At 35.5% G+C, this 16,441-nt stretch overlaps 1 non-coding gene across 1 annotated transcript; it reads right to left on the reverse strand.

The window, feature by feature from the left end:
• Positions 1-3,363: 3,363 nt before the first annotated feature.
• On the reverse strand, positions 3,364-3,470 carry LOC141688612 (small nucleolar RNA R71). The gene has a single exon (XR_012562046.1). It is a non-coding gene; the product is annotated as a small nucleolar RNA R71 (small nucleolar RNA).
• Positions 3,471-16,441: the final 12,971 nt, after the last annotated feature.

A 16,441-nucleotide genomic window follows, 5' to 3' on the forward strand; every position in this document is an offset into this window, starting at 1 on the left:
ATGCATATGTCACCCTGGTTGTGTCATCTATTCAACACTTGTCTTCCCCTTATGGTGTGATGACATCATCATCCACTAACCTTTTTGATTAACCCTTAATTACTTGGCTAATGACCGCTTATCTGTTATACGGTTCGCTTAACTTTCGTTCTCGTTTGTCGTTTGAGGGATCATATCCGGGATCTTATTACTTGGGTTCCCCTAAACCTTTCTCAATATTTTATATTCCGTTTATGATCCTCTCTTATAATCCTTAAATTTAAATCCTTTTAATCATGTTACCTTATACTCAATTCTTTCGGTATCTGGTGGATTTTTGGGGAAAAATCAAAGTGTCCGGATTCGAATTATAACGACCTTTACATACACTCATTTACTTTATGGAATACTAATACGATCTTAGAATTTCCATAACAGTACTCCTATACAGCGTGGTCTGATAATTTTCCTTAATCAGCATCATCAGCAAAAGTTACCATTCATCCGTGTTTCAAAAATTCCAAAAATTGGGGTTATTACAATCCATTTACGAGAATGTATCTCTTGACATAAAAAAAGGCTTGCTTGTCTCAATATGTTACATCACACACTCAGCTAAAGATGGAATGTACACACTATTAATAAAGCAAAGTACTACAAAATGTGCACTCCCATTTATAGCAAATTATCATATCTAATTATGAGGGGACACGTTGTAGCTTTGTTGGGGACCATCTTGATTCGGTTAGAACGATCTCATATATTCAACTGAATGTTTACCTTAATTTTTCTCCAAGTTTAAATGTAGGTTTGACACCTGTTCATTGACAACCTTCATGTACAATATGCTACAAAGATTTTTTTCTTTAATCATCAATCCATACCTTCATTTGTCTTATTGTGAATTTGGCTAAGTGATGACATCATGAACTCTAACAATTCTTAACTACTCGATATGACTTTACGACATAGTTCAAAACTGGACTTTACGATATGAGACTTCACTATCCGAGACTTAACGATTTAGTCTAATTTTGACTTGTCGATGTAGCCAACTTCACTATATTATCCACTTCACTACTTAGCTTTAAAGCACTTATAGCTCTTCTAGACTTCACGATACGTGACTTAGAGAAATTTTTGCAATTTATTTTCATCAATAGTCTTCTTTCTTCAATCTGCTTCCTGAACAATCCTTGATTGAACTTCTACCATATTGATTTATTCTATGACTAGTAATTACAAGAATGTTATATTGAAATCCCTAAACTCATTATAATCATTTAGCTATTAAAAAAACTATACAAGTGATAAGTGGCATTTATATCCACTTCGAATGCTTCGTAAAGGCTCAAATTGGTGTTTTGTACTCAAGATGTTTGTGTTTTTGATGTGTTTTCGTAGTGTTTTGCATTTCAGGGAATATTCGAAAGAAGGAATGGATATTGCATGTTTTATGCTTAAAAGATTGTTAGGATGAAACCTCGGTAGATTGCGCACAAGAAACCAGCACGAGAAGGTCAAGAAAGCATAAAAATTCAGATTTTCTAGGAGGTCAGGCCGGTCGCACTAGTCTTGGGAGCGGCCGCGTCCATTTGTCAGAAACCCAAGGCGGCCGCGCTGGATTTGAGGGCGGTCGCGCTATATCGAATTTCAGGAATCCTGACCCTATTATAAGATTGATTTGCTGGACTCCTGATCTGTTGGGCTGGTATTTAAAGACTTTTAAAAGACTTTTTTCACAGAGAAGAGCAAGGAGATAACAGCGAGAAGATCTAATAGCACAATATAATAAAGGAGAAGAAGATCTTGTTTTTATTTGTGATTCTTTGCTTAAGTTGTAATCTTGGATGCTTGTTTTCTTTGTTGTTTGAACCTAATACTCTTGTTAACGTACTTTGTTATTATTATTCAGTTATTTCAGACCTAGTTTATCTGAGTTATTTACCATGCTTGTATTGGAACCCATGGTGACGATGAGTTCGGTTATGAACTAATCATTGTCATGGGGTTCTAACGAATTTACTTATGTATTTCTATAGTTAATTTTTTTGATACCTAAGTGTGTGGTGATTGTATGATATCCTAGTATTGGTTGTGCGTATTCGTCTTATATGTGTCGCGAACATATAAGATAGTTTTTTAATCTCTATTGAAGTGACAATGAATATAAAGATTTAGAACTTTCCATGCTAGCATAGGTTCATGTATTTATTATGCATGATTCGTAGGTAATTATAACCATCTTACTTGCCCTATGTAATCACGATAGATAACTTGTTCATTAAACCTTTATATTTTCAAATTCTATAGACATATAGGGTATCAACATAATTAGTGTCTATTAAGCTTCTATCTCTTTTGTGGATGTCTGGTAGTAGGGTATTCGTACAACGAAAGTTGGCATTTACTAGTTTCATGTTATCTGATTAGTTGTCATCACCATTACATGCTAAGGTTAAGAACAATGATTCTGAATGAAGTAGTAATGAAGTTAGAATCCCATGTTTGTCTCATATAGTCAAATCAACCTTTTAATCTCTTAGTTATTTGCATGTTAGTTAATATTTTAGTTAATCAAAAATCCAAAGTGTTATTTGTCTCAGCAGTGAAGTATAATCATACATTGATGCATAGGTGCACATTCTGAAATTAAACTAATCAAGTCTCTGTGGGAATGAACTAGAAAGTATTCTATATTACTTGCGAACGCGTGTACTTGCGTGTAATTTAGCGCGTGTTTTTGCCCTAACAAGTTTTTGACGCCGCTGCCGGGGACTCGGTGTTTAATTTAGTTTATGTTCTTGACATCAGTGTTTATTAAAGTTCACTGACTCATATATTTTACTTATTTACTTTATTGGTGTTTCAGGTACTATAGAGGACGTGTATGCGAAGACATTCTCAATCTCGTTAGGAAGCACAGGAAGAAGTCGAAGTAGTTGAAGAAGTTTTTGAAGAAGTTGAGAAAGTTGAAGAAGAAGCGATCAATACAATGGGAGATCAAGCAACAAATCCGAAAGCTTTGATGGATTACTCTCAACTGAAGATTAATGACATTTAGTCTAGCATTATCAGACCAGCCATTGTGGCTAACACCTTTGAAATAAAGTCTAGCACGATTCAGATGGTGCAGAATTCAGTCCAGTTTGGGGGTCTTCAACGGAAGATCCCAACATGCACATTAGAGATTTCATCGAGATCTGTGACACTTTCAAGTTCAACAATAATTTTGAAGATGCTATAAAGATAAGGCTTTTCCAATTCTCTCCGAGGGATAAAGCTAAGTTCTGGTTTCACTCTCTACCAGCATGTTCTATCACCACTTTGGAAGATCTGGCTCAGAAGTTTCTTACTAAATTCTTCCCTATGGCAAAGACAGCTGCAATCAGAAATGCTCTTACTCAATATGTGCAGCAATCGAAAGAATCTTTGTGTGAGGCTTGGGAGCGCTACAAGGAGATGCCTAGGAAGTGTCATCATCATGGCATGCCTGATTGGATGATCATCAATTGCTTTTACAATGCTCTAGGAGCATAATCAAGACCCATGATCGATACAGCATCAGGTAGAGCCTTATGGGCTAAGAGCTACGATGAATCTTATGAGTTGATTGAACTGATGGCTGCTAATAAATACCAATACCCAACTCAGAGACTACCTCAAGGCAAGATAGCAGATATTCTGGAGGTGGATACAGCTACTGCTATAGCTGCTCAGCTTAAGGCTTTAACGATGAAGGTGGATTCTTTGGCTAATTATGGAGTTAATCAAATCACAAGTGTTTGTGAGCTTTGTGCAGGTGCGCATAAAACTGAGTAGTGTTCTATTTCTACTGAATCAGCTCAGTTTGTAAGCAACTTTCAGAGGTCACAACAACCAGTTCCATCTACTTATCATCCCAATGACCGCAATCATCCTAACTTCAGCTGGAGCAACAATCAGAATGCGGTGCAACAACCTTATCAGCAATATGTAACAAAGCAATTCAACCCTCCTGGTTTTCAACAACTGCAATATGCATCAAGATAACAACTCCAACTTCAACAACTACCGCATGGAAGTACAAGTCAATCTAATGAAAAATCTGAATTGGAGGAGTTGAGGCTCATGTGCAAGAGCCAAGCGGTTTCTATCAAGACTCTGAAGAATCAAATTGGGCAGATTTTCGATACTTTGTTGAATCGACAACCTGGTACACTCCCTAGTGACACATAAGTTCCAGGTAAGAGGGAAGCAAAAGAGTAGGTTAAGGCAATTACATTATGGTCTGGGAAGGTTGCAAGCTCTGAAAAATCTCTATTTTTAGAAAATGAAGTTGTGGCTGAAGAAGAGGTGCTGAAGGATGCTGAGGTGGAACCAAGGAAGAAAGCTGTTATCAACACTCCTCTTGAGGGTAATATAGGGGAAAAACAGGTTTATCCTCCGCCTACTTTTCCTAAAAGGTTGCAGATCCAGAAGTTGGATAAGCAATTTGCTAAGTTCTTGGAAGTTTTCAAGAAACTTCACATCAACATACCTTTTGCTGAAGCTCTTGAACATATGCCTAGCTATGCGGAGTTTATGAAAGGTATTCTCTCTCGAAAAGTGAAGCTCGATAGAGATCGTTGCTCTTATGGAGGAATACATTGTTGTGCTGCAACAGAAGTTGCCTCCGAAGCTTAAAGATCCTAGAAGCTTCACTATTCTTTGCACCATTGAAAACTTGTCATTCGACAAGTGTTTATGTGATTTGGGAGCTAGCATCAATCTGATGCCTTTGTCTATCTTCAAGAAGTTGGGTTTACCTGATCCAAAGCTTACATATATGTCCTTGCAGTTGGCCGATCGTTCTATTATATATCCACGAGGCATTGTGGAGGATGTCTTGGTCAAGGTGGACAAACTCATCTTTCCTGCTGACTTTGTAATTCTTGATTTCGAGGAGGATAAAAAGATTCCCATAATCTTGGGAAGACCATTCTTGGCTACTGGATAAACCTTGATTGATGTGCAGAAGGGAGAGCTCACTATGCGAGTTCAGGATCAGGATATGACCTTTAATGTTTTCAATGCCATGAAATTCCCTACTGATGAAGATGAGTGCTTAAAAGTGGAATTGGTCGATTCTATAGTTACTTCAAAACTTGATCAAATGCTAAGGTCTGATGCCCTAAAGAAAGCCTTGATGGGGGATTCAGATAGTGAAGATGATGAAGGTGATGAGTAGTTACAGTATTTTAATACTTCTCCTTGGAAGCGAAGGCTGGATATACCTTTTGAATCTCTTGGATTGTCAGAACTCAATAATGCTGAGGGGCGTCTTAAGATATCTATTTAGGAAGCTCTTACACTCGAGCTTAAACCTTTGCCTGAACACTTGAGGTATGCATTTTTAGGTGATGCATCTACTTTTCCTGTTATTATTGCATCTGACCTTTCAGGTAGAGATGAGGAAAATCTATTGAGAATTCTGAGAGAGTTCAATTCGGAAATTGGATGGACTATTGCAGATATTAAGGGAATCAGCTTTTCTTATTGCATGCATAAAATTCTGCTAGAGGAAGGAAGTAGGCCGACTGTTGAGCAACAGAGGAGGTTAAATCCTATCATGAAGAAGGTCGTGAAGAAGGAAATTCTTAAGTGGCTAGACGCATGCATCATTTATCCTATTTCTGACAGTTCTTGGGTGAGCCCAGTTCAGTGTGTACCGAAGAAAGCAGGCATCACAGTGGTTGCTAATGAAAAAAATGAGCTCATCCCGACTCGAACAGTCACGGGGTGGAGAGTGTGCATGGATTATCGAAAGCTGAATAAAGCCACAAGGAAGGATCACTTTCCACTTCCTATTATTGATCAGATGCTCGACAAGTTGGCTGGGCACAAATACTATTGTCTTCTAGACGACTATTAGGGCTATAATCTGATCTGCATTGCTCCAGAAGATCAAGAAAAGACTACCTTCACTTGTACGTTTGGTACTTTTGCCTTCAGAAGAGTTTCTTTTGGGTTATATGGTGCACCTTCCACATTTCAGAGATGTATGATGGACATCTTCTCTGACATGATTGGTCAGAATGTGGAGGTGTTCATGGATAATTTTTCTGTGTTCGGGGATTCTTTCGACGAGTGCTTGCAAAATCTTGGCGCAGTTCTTAAAATGTGTGTTGAGACCAATTTGGTTCTCAACTGAGAAAAATGTCACTTTATGGTACAATAGGGCATTATTCTTGGGCACAAGGTCTCTATTGAGGTGGACAAAGCCAAGGCGGGGGTCATTGAAAACCTTCCTCCACCAATTTCTGTTAAGGGAATCCGTAGTTTTCTTGGTCATGCGGGTTTCTATCGGTGGTTCATCAAGGATTTCTCTAAAATCTCTAAACCATTGTGCAATCTATTAAAGAAAGATGTCCCTTTCAAGTTTGATGATGAGTGTATAGATGCTTTTGAGAGCTTAAAGAAGAGCTTGATCATGACACCTGTCATAACTACACCTGATTGGAATGAGCCTTTTGAAATGATGTGCGATGCGAGTGACTATGCAGTTGGAACGGTTCTTGGGCAAAGGAAGAACAATGTATTTCATGTGGTTTATTAGTCTAGTAAGAACCTCAATGGTGCTCAACTGAACTACAATAAAACTGAGAAAGAGCTATTGGCCATTGTCTATGGTTTTGAGAAGTTTAGATCTTATTTGCTTGGGACGAAGGTGACAATCTTCACTGATCACGCTGCGATTCGCTATCTCGTCTCAAAAAAAGACCCGAAGCCTAGATTGATTAGATGGGTTCTTTTACTACAAGAGTTTGAGCTGGAGATCAAGGATAGGAAAGGTACTGAGAATCAAGTTGCAGATCATCTCTCTCAGTTAGAAGATCCAAGTACAGCTTCACAGGATAAGACAATAATAAATGAGTCTTTTCCGGATGAGCAGTTGTTTAGGGTGTAAGAAGAAGAACCGTGGTTCGCAGACATTGTGAACTATCTTATGAGCAATATTATGCCCCTAGACTTAACTTATGCTCAAAGGAAGAAGTTTCTTCACGAGGTGAAGTGGTACATGTGGGATGTGCCATTTTTGTTTCGGCAAGGGGCTGACCAAATCATCAGGAGATGTATTCCATACAGCGAGATGAAGGGTATCTTGCGAGACTGCCATTCAACTGTTTATGGAGGCCACTATGGTGGAGAAAAGGCAGCAGCTCGTATCCTTCAAGCAGGATTATTATGGCCTACATTGTTTAAGGATGCGCATCAGTTCATTTTGAAGTGTGATCGCTGCCAGCGTGTTGGTAATATGTCAAAGAAGGATGAGATTCCTCTTAACGTGCTTCTCGAGGTTGAGGTCTTCGATGTTTGGGAAATTGACTTCATGGGGCCATTTGTGTCATCATGCAACAATCAGTATATCTTGTTGGCAGTAGATTATGTCTCAAAATGAGTGGAAGTTAAAGCTTTGCCGACAAATGATGCGAAGGTAGTGCTCAATTTTCTTCATAAGCAGATATTCACAAGATTCAGAACTCCAAGAGTCATAATCAGTGACGAGGGATCGCATTTCTGCAATCGCAAGTTCACTGCTATGATGCAGAGATATAATATGAATCATCGCATTGCTACAACCTACCATCCTCAGACTAATGGTCAAGCTGAGGTGTCTAACAGAGAGATCAAACGAATTCTGGAGAAAGTTGTATGTCCATCGAGAAAGGATTGGTCTTTGAAGCTGGATGAAGCTGTTTGGGCATATTGAACAGAATTCAAGACTCCGCTAGGCATGTCACCGTTTCAATTGGTTAATAGTAAATGATGTCATTTTCCTATGGAGCTAGAGCACAAGGCATATTGGGCTTTGAAGAAACTGAACCTTGATCTGACTGCAGCTGGTAAGAAAAGGATGCTTCAATTGAATGAAGTCGACGAGTTCCCACTTCAAGCGTATGAGAACAATAAAATGTACAAGGAGAAAGTAAAGAGATGGCACGATAGAGGTCTAGTGCTCAAATTATTTGTGTCGGGGCAACAAGTTCTTTTGTTCAACTCTCGTCTCCGTCTTTTTCCTGGGAAATTGAAGTCGAGATGATCAGGGTCGTTTGTTGTCAAAACTATGTTTCCACATGGAGCGGTGAAAAGTTTTAAGAATGATCTAGGCCAGGCATTCAAGGTGAATGGACAACATTTGAAGCATTACTATGGAGATACGACAAACCATGAGGTGGTTAGTGCCATTTTATTGTCAACTTGATCTCGAAATTCTACGTCAAGCTAGCGATGTAAACCAAGCACTTCTTGGGATGCAACCCATATTTGTTGTACATTAGTAGTTGATAAAAGAAGAAAGAACGAAAAAAATCAGAAAATCAGAAAAATAGGGCAATTTTTCCAGGAGCACGACGCGCCCGCGCAGGGAAGTGGGGTGACTGCGCTAAAATATTAGAAACTGAGCGCACTTCCGCTCCTATGCGGGGCGGCCGCGGTGGTGCCCAGAGAGAAAAAAAAATATACAAACCGAAAATCAGAAAAAAGAAGAAGTTACATACAACAGTTATACAATCTCTTTGTACCCGATTTTTAGTCCTAAAAACACCCCATTATCCCCACTAAACCCAATATAATATCCCACTTATAGTATAACCCTAATTCTAATTCTCTATATATACATACACCTATATACATCCATCTTCACATTACTTTTATTCTCTCAAACCCTAAATCTCTCTACACACATCTCTTATCTCACTTAATCTATTCCAATGGCACCAAACGGAGCCCACACTCAAGAAAGCAACAACACTAACCCCACCTCTATCGATACTTCGAGTGTTAGGGGTACGAGGGCACGGTTTGTTACTCCGGCAGCTGAAGAGGAGTACACAAGGTTGTTGTCTAAGCAGATAGCGAAATAAAGGGGTTTTCTACCTTCGGGTAAGGATGGTAGGCTTCTCGAGATGATCTTGGAGATGGGTTGGGTTTTGTTTTGTGAGGCACCTAAGGCTGTGCCTATGAGTATCGTTCGTGAGTTCTATGTGAATGCAAAAACTGGTAAGAAAGGGTATTCGTACAACGAAAGTTGGCGTTTACTAGTTTCGTGTTATCTGATTAGTTGTAATCACCATTGCATGCTAAGGTTAAGAACAGTGATTTTGAATGAAGTAGTAATGAAGTTAGAATCACATGTTTGTCTCATACAGTTAAATCAACCTTCTAATTTCTTAGTTATTTATATGTTAGTTAATATTTTAGTTAATCAACAACCCAAAGTGTTATTTATCTCAGCAGTGAAGTATAATCATACACTGATGCATATGTGCATATTCTGAAATTAACCTAATTAAGTCTCTGTGGGAACGAACTAGAAACTATTTTATATTACTTGGGAACGCATATACTTGCGTGTAATTTAGTGCGTGTTGACAGTGGACTACAACCTGGAGGCTATTCGCAGGATTATCAACCAACATGTGAGGAGGCCAACTCAGGAGGAGTGGGTTAATAAGACGGGGGAGGACTTTGACTTGGATTTGATTGTGGCTACGCTGTGTATCCTGAAGACATAATGGAAGTTCAAGAGGGGATCGAACGAGTATCTCAATTTCCCTGCTTCATGCATGAACAAGGTTGCTCGTTCTTGGAATGCTTTTATTTGTGCAAATATCATGCCTTCTTCCCATGTGCATGATGTGACTGTGGATCGTGCGAAGTTGTTATGGGGGACTTTGCAGGGAGATTATGTGGATCACGATTCTGTTATTCATCACGGTATTTTACGGTTTTTGCGTGGAGGCACTACGGGGTCTATCCCTTATGCCTCGATTGTGACCAAGCTTTGTGTTACGGTGGGTGTTCATTGGCCCCCACACGAGCAGCTTCAGTTACCGAGCGCCTTCATCGAAAGTTCTACGATCTTAAGCATGCAGGAGTGGTATGGTGGGAAGGCTGACGAGAAAGGACTTGGGTACACCTATGATCATTTGTCGGGTGGCCAGCCAACTGATCAGATGTATGCTGGTGGTTCGACTCAGGCACGCAGAGCAGCGTGGAGAAATCAGATTGGTGAGGCTAGTTCTTCGTAGCCGCAGGAGACAGAGGATAGTGCTGGTTTAGGCTCGACGCGGTATAGGTGTTTGACGATGTGAATGGATGCGATGTATGAGTCGCAGAGCATGTTTGTGCAGAATCTTACTCAGGCATTGGTTACATCTTTTTGAGCGACGGGGGTTGACATACAGTGGCCAGTTTTTGGAGAGGATTCTGTGTATCCGCCTCCTGACACTCCACCCATGGAGGGTGATGATCCTTCTTCTTCCGAGTAGGTATGCCTTAATTCCCTACTATTACCTTCACTGAGGACAGTGAAATTTTTAAGTTTGGGGGTGATAGTTAAGGAATATTTGTGTGTGAGTCCATATAGATGCATATTCATGATAGTTTAGTTCATATAGTTTGCATATTTGTCATGTAGTTATTTGTTTTTGTTTTTGTTTTACGTATTTGTTATCATGTTAGTATGTTGCATATAGTTGCATTGGCATTATATCATGATCCCTTAAGTTGCTTTTCCGATAAATTTGCGATGTTGATTCCAGTGTAGTGATGTCGTATAGAGGAATGTTAAGTCCTAACGAATTGATATGCATGCTAGAAACAAGAAAATTTTCACTAAGTCTTATAGGTGGCTTGAGTGCTAGATCATGATCATGACTTTTTTGTTTGTCGAGGTTTAATCACTTGTTTATGTCTAGAATTTATGTTATTCTCTTAGTGATGAAATAACATGGATTTTTAAAATTGGAGAAAAACATTGGACATCAATGCTAGTTGTGGCTAGGCGTCAAATGGCTAGTAGTCGGCTCATATTTATATGAGTAGTCTAAGGTTGAGCGAGATGGAGCGAAACGCACTCATTCAGAATATGAGAAAAAAAGAAGAAAAAAACGAGAAAAAAATATGTGTTATGCATAATTGATCACGAGTTGGCTCTTTAATACTCGAGTTATTAAGTTCTAGGGGACTTTATGCCCAATGACCTAAGGCTTTTATAGTATAAGATCCGCTAACCTAACGCTCGCTACATGGGTATTATTACATAAGTCTTTTGTGGACCTCACTCATTACATGATCAAATAAGCATACATGTGTTTTGTTATGTGTTAGCAATAAAATTGAAGTGTTGTCAGTCATTTTGTGTTATAGATAAGTTATGGTTATTGATCTAGTTTCGAAAGTATATCTATTAAGCAATTGCGCACACACACATTTTTGGCTTGTGAGTTGATTTGTGAGATTTGATTGAACTTTGTGCGAATAATTGCATATATTGAGATATTGCTTATTGATTGGTTTAGTTATTCCGAGGGGATCATTGCATTCATGCATTTTTATTTCTTATTTTTGAGTCTGTTATGCTTGAGGACAAACATCGATTCAAGTTTGGAGGTGTGATAAGTAGCATTTATATCCATTAGAATGCTTCGTAAAGGCTGGAATTGGTGTTTTGTACTCAAGATGTTTGTGTTTATGATGTGTTTTCATAGTGTTTTGCATTTTAGGGCATATTCAAAAAAAGAATGGATATCACATATTTTATGCTTAAAAGAGTGTTAGAATGGAACCTTGGTCGATTGCGCACAAGAAACCAGCACGAGAAGGTCAAGTAAGCAGAAAAATTCAGATTTTCCAGAAGGTCAGGGCGGCCACGCTAGTCTTAGGAGCGGCCGCACCCATTTGTCAGAAACCCAGGGTGGTCGCGCTGGATTTGAGGGCGACCGTGCTATATCAAATTTCAGGAATCCTGATTCTATTATAAGATTGATTTGTTGGACTCTTGATTTGTTGGGTTGGTATTTAAAGACTTTTAAAAGACGTTTTTCATAGAGAAGAGCAAGGAGATAGCAGCAAGAAGACCTAATAGCACAATAAAACGAAGGAGAAGAAGATCTTATTTTTACTTGTGATTTTTTGCTTAAGTTGTAATCTTGGATGCTTGTTTTCTTTGTTGTTTGAACCTAATACTCTTGTTAACATACTTTGTTATTATTATTCAGTTATTTCAGACCTAGTTTATCTTAGTTATTTACCATGCTTTCATTGAAACCCATGGTGACGATGAGTTCGGTTATGAACTAATCGTTGTCATGGGGTTCTAATGGATTTACTTATGGATTTCTATAGTTAATTGTTTTGATACCTAAGTGTGTGGTGATTGTATGATATCGTAGTATTGGTTGTGCGTATTCGTCTTATGTGCGTCGCGAATATATAAGATAGTTTGTTAATCTTTATTGAAGCGATAGTGAATATAGAGATTTAGAACTTGCCATGCTAGCATAGGTTCATATATTTATTATGCATGATTCGTAGGTAATTTTAACCATCTTACTTGCCCTATGTAATCACGATAGATAACTTGTTCATTAAACCTTTATGTTGTCAAATTCTATAGATATATAGGGTCTCAACATAATTGGTGTCTATTCAGCTTCTATCTCTTTTGTGGATGTCTGGTAGTAGGGTATTCATACAACGAAAGTTGGCGTTTACTAGTTTCATGTTATCTGATTAGTTGTCATCACTATTGCATGCTAAGGTTAAGAACAATGATTTTGAATGAAGTAGTAATGAAGTTAGAATCTCATGTTTTTCTCATATAGATAAATCAACCTTTTAATCTCTCAGTTATTTGCATGTTAGTTAATATTTTAGTTAATCAAAAATCCAAAGTGTTATTAGTCTCAACAGTGAAGTATAATCATACATTGATGCATATGTGCACATTCTGAAATTAAACTAATCAAGTCTCTGTGGGAACGAACTAGAAAGTATTTTATATTACTTGCGAACGCGTATACTTACGTGTAATTTAGCGCGTGTTTTGGCCCTAACAACAAGTAAAATAACAAGACAAGTACAATAGAAACCTGTCACTAGTCCAAATGGTAGAATTCATTTGCTCATGTAAAGTGACATTGTCACTTGAGTAGAATTCTTATGATGGAGTAGACATATTATGTGCCTAACATATGCTACTTGTTGGATTTGCTAAGGATTATTTAACTTCACATTATTATAATATCATTTTAAAAAACTAATAATAATGGTGTTAACTAGTTACATTAACCAATAATTTACTCCTTCCAAAAAGAACGTGTGACAACTCCTAACAAATTAGTCTTTTGAAACTAATAATTTTGTAAAAAAAGTCAACAAAAGAAAATATATTTAAAAGGAAGAAAAATGATTTTATACTTTCAACAATTTGATTGGATGATAGTGAAAATTAGATAAATTATAATAGAGACATTGAAAAAGTGATAAGTCATTTGATAAAAGCGTGACTCGAAATTTTAAATTTGCAATAAGATGGTCATATACAGCATTTACTTTTTAAAAAAAACAAATTGGGCAATTATAATAAAAATAGTGTTTTTCATAAAAGTGACATATAGTCACCTTTATGAAAACAAAATTAGCGTTTGACCAGAAATTTTGATTATCAAAGTGTTGAATCAGATTAAGTTAGGTCACAATTCGGTAATTTTTTTCAAGTATTATTTAATGATTTGATGAAATATTTTTCAGATTTTTTTAAAAAAAATATTAACTAGCTTAGAATTCGTGCGATGCACGTATTTTTCTCTAATATTATATAATTTTTTTAATATAAATGAATTGGAATTTTTTTGATACAAAATTTGTTTATTCAAAATTTGTCTATGATATGATTTGATAACAATTATACATATACACATATATATGTGATATTTTTATTTAGAGGTATTTGAATTTGAAAATAATAATATTACTTGTTGAAATATATATTATAAGTTTTATTTATATATGTGTTTACGAAATATTTAAATGATAAGTTTTAGCCCGGGTCAATATCAAAATAAAATAATTTTCATTATTTTTTCAAAATATTTGATTATGTATCGAGAGAAAGTAGTATGAGATAAAAAGTATTTCCTATTTTTTTTTATTGGAGATACCAGTTCAGTAACATAAACGTTTAGTTTACCCTCGCGGGATCGCGACCCCTGGCCATTGTACCATTGTAGCACGTGTGTCACCCAAGGGGCATAAGAAGCATGATGACTTGACGTCATCCTCACCTTCCTTCGGAGTACATGAATCACATTTAATTTTATTTTAATTTTACTTTATTTTGAGATCCTTTATACTGATCAAATCCAACTAATTATATTTAATTTCATTTTTTTTAAAATGTATCAGTAGCATACTTTTTTCAACACATATGAATTATATTTATTATTTTATTTTACAGTGAATCAACTCTATATTTTTTTAGTTTGGATGAATATTATACATTATTTTTTTGTACCGACATTATTAGTCAGATCGACGAATTATCATTTCAATAATATATTTTTTAGCGGAATAAATAATATTTATTATTTTATTTTAGCCCGAAATTCATTATACTGGCCAAATCCAACTAATTATGCTTAGTTTTTCTGGCAAAAAACTATGCTTTGTTCGATTTTAAATTTATTTTAACCTCGACAAATAATATAATTTTGTTATAGCCAGTATATATAGTGTATATATTATTTTGTCTTATTTCAGGTTCATTACACCGACAAACAAATTATCTCTATTTAGGTTTGAAAAAAGTGGCATGAATAACATAGATACAGTAACAATCCCCTATATTATATAAATCCAAGTATGGTGTCGACTAACCGACTAAATTTTTTTTAATGTTTCGACGTGCAATGCACAGATGTTTTATTTTTTTATATAACAAATGTTTATTAATTTGAAATAGTTAAAAAGAATCAAATTAAAATTCAATCAAATAAAAAATATCGAGTTTTTAATTTTATTTCGGCTATATCTTGAGTTATAGATATCGGATTTTGACGATTTTACAGCCTACAAGAATCTCACGAAATAATGCTTAATTCGGTGTTGGTTTAAAAAGAATTCCAACAAATATTATCTACATAGTGTAGAATAAAAATAATTACAAATTTTACATTATTATTCTATTCAATTTAGGATACATTACATCTTTTTTGTTTAAATCACTGAAAATGTAGAATATTTTATTCAATTTAGAATACATATTTATTTTTGCTTAAAGAATATCTCTTTATTTTAGATCCAACAACTCTGATCAATTTATTTAAATATCTAACGGTCCTTATTTAAAGATACCCTTATGCATATTATATATAATTAGCTTAAATCTCGTGCCATGCAATTTCTAAAATTTACTTAATTTATTTTTATAAAATTTTAATGTATATATATTGTTACTTTTGATGTTATTGCAATATTTATTTTATTTTTGATGATTTGTTGCAATATTTTTATAACAAATATGCATATATTGAGAAATATAAGATGTTAAATTGAATTACTTTTTTTGGCGATGTATGTCATATAAATATATATAGTTGAATATCTAATCACATTTTATCTATGGTTGTATCATTGTATCATATTTTGAGGTTTGAATAGTAGTAGTACAGTGTAATCTTTTTATATTTATTTTTAATCGAACCTCTAATCATATTCTATCTAAGATTGTATTAGGACATTGTTATCGCATTATAGTATTTGAATGGTAGTAGAGCAAGGTAATCATTTTTTTATTGTTGATTATATTAAGATATAATCTCGATCGTCTATTTTTAAAATTATTATCAATGGTTAAGATGTTTTCACGCTATTTTGGATAAAAAATCCCTTACGCTTGTTATATATAAGGATATGATAAGGTTATAATGGATTTTAACAAATATTTTAAGATTTTGTATAATTCAATCAGATTTAGAATATTTAACTGAATTTCAATAATTATTTTAAAATCTAATATAATCCTATAGCTGATAGATTTTTTTGGATTTGGTAAAGCAATTGAATATGTATTTTCATATATTTTTTAACGTTTTTGTTATTCTTGTAATCTACGTAAATATATTATTCTAAGGGATATGTAGAAATATTAATGAAATCGGTGATACTCAATCACTTATTCGACAAAGATTATAATAAATAACCGTAAATCTGTTCTGAATTTCGTGACTATTGATTATGCTCAACATTCATTTCATATTTGGAGATTGTAAATACACATCGATTAACAATTTGTCTTGCGCATTCGTTCGTCCTACGTTACTTACAAATATGTTACAATGCTTAAATTAGATTATTGTAAATACGCATATAATAAGAGCGTATCTTCTGCGTTCGTGTTTTAAAATCATATTTTCCATCTGTATTTTTGGTGTCTTAAAAATATATTATATATAGAGATCCACATAAAACCCATCGAATGAGTTTTTGATCGAATCTTGAAAAATTCAAACTTTTTGGTCAAAACTGAACCTGTACTTTGATTTTAAGAGTCATAGCCAAACTTCTCTACAATGTTCAGGCTTTTTAGGCTCTCAGGACGACCACTTCAAACTACTTTATTGGGTCCAAATCGGGCCGAAACGAGTTTTCGCAAGGC

This window comes from Apium graveolens, chromosome 9 (genome assembly GCF_009905375.1).
Source record: "Apium graveolens cultivar Ventura chromosome 9, ASM990537v1, whole genome shotgun sequence".
NCBI lineage: Eukaryota > Viridiplantae > Streptophyta > Magnoliopsida > Apiales > Apiaceae > Apium > Apium graveolens.